The sequence below is a fragment of the Orbicella faveolata genome, unplaced genomic scaffold, assembly GCF_042242905.1.
Source record: "Orbicella faveolata isolate gen_17 unplaced genomic scaffold, um_ofav_v1 contig_48, whole genome shotgun sequence".
NCBI classification, from domain to species: Eukaryota; Metazoa; Cnidaria; class Anthozoa; order Scleractinia; family Merulinidae; genus Orbicella; species Orbicella faveolata.
The window spans coordinates 13,988,266-14,000,348 of NW_028301578.1; the positions used below are offsets into that span (position 1 = coordinate 13,988,266).

At 36.6% G+C, this 12,083-nt stretch overlaps 1 long non-coding RNA gene across 1 annotated transcript; it reads left to right on the plus strand.

Moving 5' to 3' along the window:
* Nucleotides 1–135: 135 nt before the first annotated feature.
* On the plus strand, nt 136–10,868 carry LOC149096641 (uncharacterized). The gene is made up of 2 exons (XR_016204540.1): nt 136–2,004; nt 4,169–10,868. It is a non-coding gene; the product is annotated as an uncharacterized LOC149096641 (long non-coding RNA).
* Nucleotides 10,869–12,083: the final 1,215 nt, after the last annotated feature.

The following is a 12,083-nucleotide window of genomic DNA, read 5'->3' on the forward strand; positions in this document are numbered from 1 at the left end:
ATGTCTTGACCACCACCAGCCCCCCCCCCCCCCCGCCCTCCCCTGATTCTTTTTGGTGTTTTATCACCTCTATCAACTATAGCACAGGTTTCAGTGACGTCACCTATTGTTATTAATATGCCAACCAGAGAACTATTGGCTGATGGAAATAACAAAAACAATGTTTGTAAACAAATATCTTCGCCATTATTTTCAGATTTCGTTCGATCTAAGTGTACAAGAACTGATTTGACACATTATTGCAACATTGCATTGCTCCTTTAAGCTCTTGAGAATTGACATTTCAATCAATCATTTTTTATTTCTTAATAAATGTTCATTTTACAGTTGGACTGGCCCGCGGATAGCTACTTATACATTAACTCATTAGGTCTGCATGCGAGCCAAGTGGCCCATCAGGCCGGAGCTTATCCCGGTTTCTGTAGCATGAAGCGACTAGGAGTATTTCTACTCCCCCCTGGATGGGATGCTAGTCCATCGCAGGGTTACCCCCAGCATTAAGTTAACTCATTAAAAGGTGGTAAAATATGTTCGATAAACGGTTCCTGGAAAATGTATGTAACTGATGTATTTAACATGCCAGTGGCGATTATGCAATAAAGGAATGGGGATGGCGCAGTGATTCTTAGTGCTGACCAAAAGAAGCGCGGCCTCTGGGGACGAGAATGCCGGTTATCCCGTCTAGTATTCCCCCAGGAGAGCTTCTCTTGACTTCTCGTGTTTCAAGTTCCAAATCAGTTCACAGTTTATTTAGTTCACGATAAGAATCAAAGTCATTTTGCACCCTTTCAAACAGACATGAAACCATCTTTTTAAAAAAAAAAGTATTTTACGTAGGCTCTCACAAAACATAAATAGCTTCTCATTCGAAGCACCCATGATAGCTTTGAAAGACCGAGATTTTGTATATTTTTAATTATCATTATTTTGTACCTAATTTTCTAGATCAGCTTGAAATTTTTATTAGTCTATGGATTTCATTTTACTGATTTGATACCGAATTTATTTTTAATTTGATTATGGTCAGTTGTATATTTAAATAACGTAGAGTAATTTTATAAATTATTTTATTATTTCACATTTTATTAGTTAATTGTAGGTGCACATCAGCCTCACTGGCTGCCAGTCTTTGTAACCTGCATTACTAAATAAAATGATGATGATGATGATGATGATGATGATAAAACAACATACACCTGCTTCTTGTTAGACTACGAGCAATCCCTCTTTCGCTTAACCCGTCGAGCGAGACCGTAAATAACCCCGAGGAAAAATGGCCGCGTGAAATCCTGGGGCGAGACGCATGCTTCTCACCCCCGGGAGTTCGCGTAGTCATGTTTTTCTCGCGGTTTTCTTTCGCGTCACGCGCGACGGACTAAGCGAAAGAGAGAACTTCTCGTAGTCTAGCTTCTTGTATTATTACTTTTTTTTCAGAGGAAACGCCTTTCCTTACTCCTGCAGAGAAGCTTTTCAAATTGTACGATGGAGTGGAGACATTTGTACTGTTCATTGGATATCCTCGTAGTAGAAGCAGCTTAGTGAACGCAATTTTGGATGCACACCCGGAAATTGTTATGTCACACGAGTGCAGTGTTTTGGAAAATTGGAAAAATACCAAGAATTAGGACTTAAGCAGAATTATATGCAAAAGTACAGATTATTTTTCGAGATTCACAGCCTTTCCACAAAACAACTGCATTTTGAAGTCGACAGCTGGGTCTTAATCATGACGCTTTCCATCAAACCTTTGTAGCGTTGCACTTTCGTCCTGCGTGGCAGACATGTCTAACACCTTTTGACCAATTGTATGTGTTGTTGTTTCTTCCAATGAAAATGCGTTGTGATCGTGTCCTCTGAGATTATTTTAGTAGGGGACGGGACGGTGTTTGCCAGTTGAAAGCTCGAAACCTATCGATTGTGACTTTTATCGTGAGGGTGTTTTGCCGGATCTTTCTGCATGTTCCGAAACACATTTACAACTGCCTTTGAAGCCTAATATTGTTGGTAAGAAGCTTTGTGAAGTGTAGTGTATTGTATTATGTTGTTTGTAGAAATGGAGTGAGCAATTTATATGGCTCAAGTCTACGAAGCCATTTCGACATGTTCATCAGCAATCTAAGTTTTGTTAATCGTGTTGCTTTCAAGCGGCACGAACTAAGCTGGCACTAGTTTGTATAGTCCACACTGTTGTGTTTTGAATTTTGCAATTAAGATCTGCCTCCGTCACGGGCATAAAGAAACGCTGTCGTGCAGACAGAGCAAATTTTCACTCAGCTTGTTACCACCTGGTATCGCCAAATGCCACCAAATATACGGCTTAGTTGGATAAAAATGCTATAGAGCAAAGCAAAAACAGTAGTTTCGAAATAATGTGCAGGATTGCAAGGATTGAAATTGGTTACAGTTCAAGAAATTTGAGTTTAGTTCAGGATGTCAAGAAATCGAGTTTACCATTCTTGTGACAGTTTGAACTTTCGAGCCTTTATTTTGTCTGGTATTTCTTTGCTTCTACCAGTATTGGGAATGATTTCTACCGATGTTAAAGTAAGCTTAAAAGTAATCTCCTGGGCACAATACATTTCCCTGAATGTTTCCTACAAAGCACAGTCTCTAAAAATAAATTAAAATAGGTCACCATGCTTGCAAAAGAGATATGATGTACCAGTCTTACCCTATTTTGCCAGGTCTTTTAAATAGTACTATTGATTTATTTTATCACTCCGCATTACATTTTGCGGTGGCTGGAAGGTACAGTTTTTTGATGAACTTTGATAGGCATACATGAATTTTTGAGCATAAGGAACAACATAATAAACAACTTATGCAAAAGAATCGAAAATAATCCAAATAACATACAATCCATGAGTAATGATTTTGTTTTTGATGCTATTGAATAAGTGTAAAATTCTGCGCTTGAAGCGTTCGCAATATAGTGCTAAGGAATCACCAGTTAAGGTCAGGGTTGTTTGTCCTTCTGTTCTTCTTTTCCTCTGTTGTTGACTTGCTACCTTTAAGCTGTTTGTTACGAAGCAGTGTTTTGTAGACACACAGTGTGAATAGTCATCATGTGAGGCTGCTTCAAGAAGTGCTTGCCTAGGTTTCCTTTTCTATTCGGCTGGTCCAATTGGTACATATTATAGTTCACCACTGAATTTTCTCCAATTCTTATTGGTTTAAATTGATCACGTGATGCAATAGTGTTCATCCGTGGAGAGACACTATCAGCCCATAGTGCCTGTCTGAGGAAAATACCCAGATGGATAGTACTCATCCATGTAAATGTTTCTGTAAAGAAGCGGGCTTACAGAAAGTAAACAATGGAAATATATTAAGTGGGTTTTTGTCTGTTTTCTTTTTCAAATTTTACATTTGGCTTCAACGACCTTCCATGGCTTTCATCTAAAAAAGTTGAAAATAATTCAATATGAATTTTGAACTGGCGTGCAGAAGAAAATTTAGTGGTGAACGATAAAGACAATAGAGTGTTTATGTCTCGGAACTATCGGTTGATAGTTGTCCCTTGGAAATTTGATGTTCTTAAAACTAGCATATTTGTTTTAAGAACATCAAATTTCCATGGGGCAACTATCAACCGATAGTTCCTCGACAGAAACACTCTATAGTTTAAATAGGGATACATGCCAATACCTTGTCATGTCTTCATTAGGTGGTATTGCCATTATCTCTTTGTGCCAGCTCTTGTGTGAGGAACATTGCCATTCTTGTTATCTTCTGGAGAATTTATTCATGTTTTTGGATACTTGGGGGTTTTTTTGTTCTTTTAATGTAAAAACAATTAAAGAAGGAGAAAACGGTTTGTTTATCTACTTGTATTTTTTTTCTCAAGGATGTCTTTTATCTCTTGGTAAATATGATGTAGTTCTCACCAGCTAAACTTTGCCACTAGAGATTCAGTCTGTTCTGTTTTGGTTTCATTGTCAGTTGAAATAGACTTTAAAAACCTAGGTCTTGATAAGATGGTCATACTCTTGCAGTTGTTTCTGATTGGATTTTGTTTTCTTTTAAATTTCCCTTTACTGAGGAACAACTTTTAATCTACAAGCCTGTACATGTATGTTATTTTAAAACAGTCAGTGTAACTTAAAATATAATTGCATTTGTGTGATCTTGTGTTTAACAATAATGCTTTGAATTTCTGTTTTTGCAGTAATGGATGATCATCATGGGTTGGATGAGGGAAAACATGCACAAACTGAAGAAAGTCATAGTAGAGAAGGAACTAGGGATGGTGAGCATCAGCCCTTACCATGATATGTATCAGTTGCCATGCATTGATAACTTTTTTAGAGTTGTGTCTTGCCAAAATAATTCATTTTTTTGTTACCTGTACGTAATTGGGTCTTAACTGTAATGGCAGCACTTTCTCAAGAATTTTAGGGCTTATGTCCTCATATTATGCTTCAATATCTGGTTAGCTTATGAGTTTTTTCTTGTACACTAAGTACTCCAGCAATACTAAGAAGAACATTGCAAACCAAATGTGTTAGAGGAAGCCAACTATTATGTATTAGAGAAAGCCAACTATTATGTGTTAGAGAAGGCCAACTATTTTTCAAAACACATCTTCTTCACACCTGGATAAATTAGCCAGTTTCTAGTTTTTAATTCCTTTTCATCCCTGCTATGAAGGCTTAAAATTTAGCACAGGGAGTATTTAGTAGATGGAGTTTCAAAATCTTAAGGAAGAAGTGATTATACAGTACCACTTTAATGCACAGCTTATTATCCTTGTGTATCCATTAAACTAGTCAACAACCCATTGTCCCCACTAGAACAAAATAATTTTGTTTTTAAACTTGATATAAAATAAAAGTCTCAACTTACTGGTACTTTGGGAGGTTCTGTGGTATATTATAGGTTAAGGTATAGATGTATGGCAGTGATACAAGCAATTTTTGCTGCATGTTACACAGAGGATATTTGCATATCATATGTAGTTACTCAAGCATTTGTCACAGTGCACATATTTTTTCTATTCTTTGTTGTGACTCTTATTTAAAACCCCAAAAGCTGTGAACAAGACAGCTTGTAGGAAGTTGAGCTTTCTGTGTTAGCAAATGACAACCTTAACTTAAATGACAAAACTGGTAAACCATACATGTACAATTGCCGCTACTGTATTCTACATGTATACTTACAGCCTGCAAAGCACTCACTTTCTTTCCTGCAATGGTTTAGGGCACAACAAACATAAATGAATTAAGAGAGGTTGAGGAGTCGAGGAGACAGAGTAAAGAAAATTTTTGGATGCCACAAAGCTCTTAGAATGAGCTTGACAGCTATTAATGCTGTGTTCGACACTAACTTTCTTGCTAATTTGCCCTTTGGGCAACTAGTTCTGTTTTTGTTGGTTCCCCGTGTGTCTTTTTAGTTGCCGTACCTAGTAGACTTTTGTTGCCCAGTAGCACTCACGAGAAAATTTCAACTTGCAGAAATGCTCAACTTTTTTATAAACTTGCCTTCTTGTTTTGGTGTTGCAACAGTGATTCATTGGGTGATTAATCAGTCATAGAGCACATCCCTCACAAGATTTTAAACATCCACGAACTGTGCCCACACATTTTGATGAGACTCTACTTTTCTAACAAATAGACCCAGTGAAGCACTTTTACTGGTCAAATACGATGAACCAACTGTCATGAATGAAAACATAATTCATGCCCAGAAGCACATCATTATCATTAATATTATTGTTATTATTTTTGTTGTCATCATTGTTGTTTTTATTGCTATTTTTATTTATTATTATTGTTATTATTAATAATTGTCTTTTTAACTATATATTAAGGAATGGCAAAAAGATGGCTCAGCCCGTACCTGTAGTACCTATTTTGTATTTGTAATCATAGATTAACAAAACTGCTTATCTTCCTCACCAGAGATCAGTCGGGGAGTAGCTTACAATCCTGACAACAGTGCCCCATTTCTTTTTGAGTCACAACAGTAAAACTTATAGCCAAAATATTGCCATACCATACAATTTGTGTGGAAAGACTTTGACACAAAAGTTATTTCCAAATACTGTTGCAAAATGCATCTTTGAAAATTCAATGAGGTTATCAAGCATTTTATAGTATTTTAAGAACTAGGGATTAATGCTTTTTATGGTTCGCACGATCACTAATTGACTAGCGACTTTTATTTAGCAAGCTTTGGGGCAAGCTTCTCACAAAATTTGGGTTCATGGCTTGTTTCGGAAATGAGAGTCAATTGTAGAAACTTTCAGTGAATGTTAGAGTTGAGTTTACATGTCTTTGACCTTTAAGGTAATACTTCTGAACTTCTACTCAAATGATTTCCCCAAAACTTGGGCATGGTTTGTATTAAGTCAAAATAAGCTGGTTCCAGAAATTGAGTAAAAGTATGCCAGCAAAATTTTTTTTTTACTGGTAGTGTTGTTGTCCAAAAGATAGGGTCCAGTCAAACACCAGTAAGAATAAATTAAAATATTATCCCCAGTAAATGATACTAAGTAACATTATCACCGAGTGAAAGACAGAATATTTCCCAAAATTTCTTAGCCAACACTTCAAAGCCCCAAAATTTATGTTGCAAACTTTGACATGGGTGAGTGTGCCCAGAATAACTGCAGAGCCACCTTAAGTAATGATGAAATGGAATCAATAGAAAAACCATGATAAGAATGGTGTTACCCTTTTGATACAATATTAATAACAAACAGTGGGGCTTGACTTTTCAAAATTACAGAAAAACTCAAATTGCATCTAGGGCCACCAGATCACAGTTTTCAAGCAACATACATTTAAATAGAAAGGAATTGTTAGCCAAATTAACTTTAACTAAAAATAACAGACACTTTTTAAAAATAAAGTGGTTTGCTATTAAACAGTTAAAAAACAGTTCCTTTATATTGCTATATGTAGAAACATAAAAAATGAAAAAGGTTTGTCAAACACAACTCGATACACCACCACCACCCACATAAATTATGATACTCTCCCATGTAGATGTGGAAGGAAAACACCTTGTTTTCACTCTAAGAGGAATTGGAGTTTGCAAGCCCTCACAGCAAGCCCTGACAGTTGTTCAGATTGGTTTCTTTGGAGTTAATGACAATAAATTGATTAACACCAAATTAATTAAGAGAGCACTCAACAACCAAATTGATGGCATTTTGTTGGGTTCTTCATTAGGCCGTTGTTGTTGTTGTTGTTGTTTTATCATGACAGAACTCAAAAATGATATTGTTCGTAAAATGCTTGACAGAGGCCTTATAAATGAGTAGTTTTATGGACGTTATTTTGAAGATATGCCGTTGATGGACAAACCAAATAAATCTGACATGTTTTACGGTCAACAAATTTGAAGATGGCTTGATCCATTTCCTGAACATTTCTCTGAAAAGAACATCCATTGACATTTATAGGAATCACACAAACACTGGACAGAATGTCTTGTTTTCTAGTCAAGTACGTTGACTTAGCAAAATTACTTGGGTTAGGCCTTGTTGCACCAGGCTTCTCGTATATGTGAAATAGACTCACTCATTCAGAAACAAAGAACAATGATTAAAACGTTCTGTTAGGGAATGGCTTTCCTAAATCTGTGGCTTCTAATCTTGTGAGGTGTTTCAAACAGTAGCTCGGAACCTAGAACATCTTATCCCCATAACAACAAGACTATGAGTTTTAAGGATTTTAAATTCTAATGTGGGGTTTAGGACTGGCACTAGTTTTGCTAGGCTAATGATATAATTTTGAAAGCAAATGGGAGCTCCTCTGGGAGCCTGTCTAGGAATCCCCATCAATGTCCTAGACCAAAAATGACATGTACATGTACTTTATTACTTCATCTCATACTGGAAGTAAGTGATGTCTGAACAGTTCATTGAAGTGCCTTGAAACCAGAACCAGAGTATTAACAATATTACAAACAACACAACAAAGAAAGTACAGGATGCAAAACAGAGCACAGTGATGCAAAACCAAATGCAAGTTAATTTTGAAACCAAATTGAAAATTGCTATGTAGAGTGAGACGGGTAACTGCAATCACAACTGGTGGTTTGCTATTTGCGTGAAAAATTAGCAGACATTAAGTTGAAGGAAGTGAGTTTGTAGAGAAGTCCATTTGCATCATATTAATCAAAAACTGGTTTTCTTATTTAGGTATAGAAATACAGTATGGTAATAAGTAGTTTCTTAGAAATCTATTTTGAAATAAAAACTAGCGCTAAAAAGTCACAACGTTTCGACCTCTACTAGGTCATTTTCAAGTGAGTAAATTTTCTACATTAGCATATAGCCATAAATTTGTTAAAAACAACTTATAATAGATAAAAATGTGGCGAACGCTAAAATGTGATAAAATATGTGAAAAAGTGTTAAAAATATACAATGGAAAAATAAAATAATCTTAGAAAGAATTGCTCTAAACAAATAATTTGGCGCGAATTGAATCGCACTGTTTGTTTAGCATTGGTTTCAGTTCTTTGATAAAAAAACATTTCAAAAATAAGGCAGCCAAATTTGTTCTGACACTTTCTTAAGATTCGAAAACTCTGTGCGATGTCTTCTGGCTCCATATCGTGCTGCTCTCTGAGGTGGTTTCCGATTGCCGATCCTTTGTTTTCTTCAATTCGTTGGTGTAGGTGTCGGCACGTGTAACCGACATAGCCTGCATCACACAGGCCACACTGAAATGAATACACCACGCATTGTTGACTCACAAGAGGCTGCTTGTCTTCCCTGACCTTAATTTCATCCTTGATCTTTCTAATTGTGTAAACTGGGCTAATATCTGCGTTGATCTTCCGACTGAGGTCAGCCAGCTGTTTACGTACTACGTTTGCAGATTTCTGGTCCTTGTAGGGCGACATGATTCTGACTGGGGCTTCTCTTTTATCAGCCACTCGAGTATGTGAATCCTCGGACACTTTTGATTCAATAAATCTGCGAATGATTGACTGCACAAGGTCGTCAGGATAGCACAGTCGGGAAAAGATCTCTTTAAGGCGTTCACATTCCTCGTGAAAAAACTTCCACTTTCAAAATACAGTATGAATATTTATAATTTGAATTATAATAATATTACTGTTGTACTTTAGATTATAATTCCAATGCTCTTTTTAAAAACTGATTTCAGTTTCATTAGGTAGTTTGGTGCTTTGGGCCCAAAACAGCAGCCTGAAAACGGTCCTTGTAAGTTGACAAGCCCTTGAATAGCCAGGAAGTGTCAAGAAATGGGCCCTGAAGAGGCAAAGGGCCGACTTCAGACACAACTTAAAGCGAGTTTCAATTAGTCCAGCAAATTTCTTTCACTTTCCGTAGGAGGAAGGTAAATTCCTAAAGATAAACATGAAACGATTTACTACAAATAACTAACTGAAGACGGCAGAAAACTAAGAGGAAAATACAAACAGACGATAAACTAAACGGCTTACCAAAATGCTGGCAACGGGGTTCAGGGAATCAAGAAGATACAAGTGTACCGGACGATAAACTAGCACTAAGTGAACATGAAAGGATAACACAAATATATACGCAACGAAATTTACATACGACGCGAGAAAAAAAGCATGCAGAATGTGAAAAAAGGCATTAACATACGGAACAAAAAAGGACACAAAGAAAACACGAAATAGCCGTAACAGGCCCCTTCACAGAAAGTTTCAATTTTCCACAATATTGTTGTGTCTATTGATGAAGTAAATCCCTCTCCATATTTTTAATAGCCTGGCCAAACCATACCTGGAGGCATTAGATGATATGATCGATGAGGAGGAAGAGGAGTTAGAAGAAGACAAAGAAGAAGAAGAAGGACAAGAGGATCAAGAAGAACAAGCGGAACGGCAAGAAGAACAAGACAATGATGATGAACACCTCTACAGAAAGTTAATAGAGGATGAGTTTAGTGACAGTGATAAAATCTGTATTTATTTCGTAGATTTTTTAAATTTTTATGAGGATTTCTTTAACAGATGTATTAATAAGTAATAATTAAGTAAATAGAGGATCAGTCTGAAATTGTTTTGATTGTTCTACATTTACAACAGCTTATTCAAATTAGCCCAAGCTCAAAGGCTGAAGAAAATATGTCATTACTTTTTTTTTTTTTTTTACTAAATGAACCACAAATCACTGTGTTGCCTGTGACTAGTTTGTTGGATCTAGATTTAAGGGACAAAAGAGTGACAGAACTTTTCATCTTTGTAATAAGAACCCAGTCACAGTCGTGCCTGACTAACTGTGTCCACCTTCCTTGGTTTAAATAAGCTAATCAAAATGCATGAATGGTGAAAATATCAACCATCATGTATCCTGCTGATCAGTCGACAACTCCACTTCTCACATTTCTTTTCATAATTTGGATTTGCCAGATTTGAATGGAAGCCATAGGAAAGTTGTTGAAAACATGTCAAAAAATGATGAAAAAAAATTAGTTTGGTGGCCTGTGTTAGAAGTGCACCACTCTAAATGCAATGATAAGTATTATATTAGTATGTCCAAAAGGCATTTATCTGTCAAAAATAGAATTTCTCAAACTAATTCTAACTTTGGTTATTTTGCCTTTGTAACAATACAAATCTCAAGATTATAGTGGTTTTGCAACACAGGCTAAAAACATGCCCTAAAATATAATTTTCGAAAATGTTTGGATAAAGCAACGGTTTTTATCATACGTGAGCATTGCAGATAATTCAAGCCAATTAATTCAAGGTCACAAGTCAGATTGTTTTGGTTCGCCCGTGTGTAGAAAGATCTATAAGATTCCAGTTGATAGTGATAATGGTAGTTATACCTGCTCATGAAAACACCAGTTGTATAAATTCCAGTCTAACCATAAATAAATAAAAAAAGATTTGTAATCTTCTTTGTCATAACTAAATTATGTTATTGAACTAGTATGAGGTCCGTGTTTGTAAAACATTGGTCGAGTTCTTCGCCTTGCAATGTTATGGCGAGATCCATAGACTTGTTAAAAAAAGAAATACCCGTATCAGTATCCGACGTAAGTTTCATTCCATGTTCAATGCTAAATTCCTGAGGGGTGTGCCTACAAACGAGGACTAACAATAGAGCTATAAATCAATGAACATAATAAATCCCTCTAAGATTCTCTAACCGAAACAAGTGATAGGTTGAGGTATCACTGAATTCCTAATTTTCAACCTTCTGCTTTCATTTCATCCTCCCTCCCGGTTAATAACACGCACCCGTTGTAGCTAGTTCCAGCCGATCCCAGGAATGCAAATCTCATTAGCAGTCAGTGCTCTGTCTGATAACCATAACGGGTACTTTTAAGGCTATCAAGTCTTATATCCGAGATTCGGTGATATTTCTTTCTAAAAACAAAAACTGAAATAGTGTCCAACATAACCTTGCTCAGCACGTTTGCGAAAATCTATTGGTTCCTTTCAGAGGTTTCTTTAAGAGCACTCGGCTAACCTCCAGGTACGATTTCCGTACAGCGCCATACATTAATTATGTATGCAACTATCTCAAACTATCACATTATACTCAAACAGCAATCGTGAAAAGAACGAGTCAGTCAAAAAATTGCATGCATAATTAATGTAAGGGGTGGTGCGAAAATCTTGCCAACCTCCCTGTCAAAATAAGAGAGCCCCTCTGCCAGTTTTGTCCACATAGTATAACTTCCACTGACAGAATCGCTATGATTACGATGACGACCACAAAGCGCTTTGTGGTGTATTGAATAGGCCACAAAGCGCTTTGTGGTGTTTTGAATAGGCCACAAAGCGCTTTGCGGTGTTTTGAATAGGCCACAAAGCGCTTTGTGGTGTGAAAAATTGGAAAAACCAAATAATTTCAGAAAATAGCTGTGAGATATTTGCGAGTCAACGAGCCATCCAGTTTTCAATGTTAAATCCCAAAATAAAACACCACATAGCGCTCTGTGGTGTTTTGAATAGGCCACAAAGCGCTCTGTGGTGTTTTGAGTAGGCCACAAAGCGCTCTGTGGTGTTTTCAATAGGCCACAAAGTGCTCTGTGGTTTTTTGACTTCTACTGCTGTTTTGTAAAGCAAAGCGAACTAGGAACAGTTAGAAAGCACCCCGACCATAAAAATCTACTCGACAA